This window comes from Suricata suricatta, chromosome 9, assembly GCF_006229205.1.
Source record: "Suricata suricatta isolate VVHF042 chromosome 9, meerkat_22Aug2017_6uvM2_HiC, whole genome shotgun sequence".
NCBI lineage: Eukaryota > Metazoa > Chordata > Mammalia > Carnivora > Herpestidae > Suricata > Suricata suricatta.
In genome coordinates this window covers 462383-464289 of record NC_043708.1, presented here as the reverse complement: position 1 = coordinate 464289, position 1907 = coordinate 462383, and positions in this window count along the sequence as shown.

Below are 1907 nucleotides of genomic sequence, written 5' to 3'. Positions count from 1 at the left end.
AAATGGGAAAGATGACTATGTTCTGCACATCCAAATGGCCTGCTTCCGAGTCCGGATGGCCCCCTAAGGGTACTTTCCACCTTCCAATCATAGAAGCAATAGAAGAAAGAGTTTATCAACGTATGGGCGGCCATCCAGGTCAGATTCCATACATTGTTGTCTGGAAGGACCTGGTCCCTAACCCACCCATTTGGGTGAAACCCTTTCTCCCTCCAGTATCTCCTCAGGTTCTAGTGGCTCGAACCCCAGAAGAAGAAAAGCCGAGACGAACCATGACCTCACCCTCAGCATCCCCCTACCCGGTTTTGCAGGAAGGAGCAGATGAGGATCTTCTCTTTCCCCCTCCACCTTACCGACCCCCTCTAAATCCCTCTGAGCCTGCTCCATCTCCTTCCATTGAAGGAGGCCCAGCCTATGGGACCCGTAGCCGAAGGGGCACCACCCCAGACTCCACAGTGTTCCCCTTGCGAGCCATGGGACCTATAGACGAGGCAGGAAATCAGCCTCATCATTATTGGCCCTTTGCCTCTTCTGACCTTTATAATTGGAGATCTCAAACCTCCCCCTACTCAGAAAACCCCAAGGGCCTCATTGGGTTGTTAGAAACTGTACTCTTTACTCACCAACCCACTTGGGATGACTGTCAGCAATTGCTGCAGGTTCTGTTTACAACTGAGGAGCGAGAATGGATCCTGCTGGAAGCACGAAAGCTCGTTCCTGGCCCGACGGGGGTCCCCACCATGAACCCCGCTGACATCGATGCCGGATTTCCCCTTGTCCGCCCCAATTGGGATTATAACCCAGGAGAAGGTGAGGAGCACCTCAAGGTCTATCGCCAGGCCCTACTGGCAGGTGTCAAAGCGGCCGCTAGGAGGCCCACCAATCTGACCAGGGTGTATGACATAAGGCAGGAGGCAGATGAAAGTCCCGCTGCTTTTCTAGAACGGGTGATGGAAGCCTTCAGACAGTTCACCCCGTTCGGTCCAGAGCACGCAGATCATAAGTCAACTGTGGTAATGGCTTTCATTAACCAGGCTACGCCCGACATTAAGAAAAAATTACAAAAAGTTGAGCGCCTCGGAGAAAAGACTCTCCGAGATCTAGTAGAGACAGCAGAAAGAGTGTACAATAACAGGGACAGTGCTGAGGAAAAACAAGTAAAGGCAGAAAAAAGACAAAATAGAGATTTAGCCAGAGTGTTGCTGGCCTTGACTGCAAACCCAGAGGACCGCCACCACCAATTAAAGAAAATTGCTGGGAGAAGAGGACAAGGAAGAGACCCAGAGCGCCGCAGGACACCAATAGGTAAGAATCAATGCACCTGTTGTAAGGAGGAAGGACACTGGCTCAGAGCCTGCCCTAGGAGAAAAAGCTTCGCTGGGGAAGATAGTGATTAGGGAGGACGGGGTTCGAAACCCCTCCCTGAACCCAGGGTAACTGGTAAGGTGGAGAGGAAATCCGCTAACCTCTTGGTGGATACTGGGGCTCAGCACTCGGTGTTATTAGAGGCCAAGGGGCCTTCCTCAAGTAAGCAATCCTGGGTCCAAGTTGCCACCAGACCGAGCGGTATTCATGGACTATCCCAGACTGTCCTTACCCCCTGCTGGGGAGAGACCTTTTATCACAAATGAGGGCTCAGATTCACTTTGGCTTGCGAGGAGCCCCTAACTCCCGGTGCCCACATTGACTGGTGGCTCCAGAAATACCCACAAGCCTGGGTGTTTTAAGGGCCTGCAGTCTGCCTGGAATACTCCGTTGCTCCCTGTTAAGAAGCCTGGTACTAATGACTGCTTTTGAGTGGCATGATCCTGACATTGGCATTCACGGGCAGCTGATTTGGACTCAACTTCCTCAGGGGTTTAAAAACTCCCCTACCATCTTCGGTGAGGCACTGCATAGACTTGGGT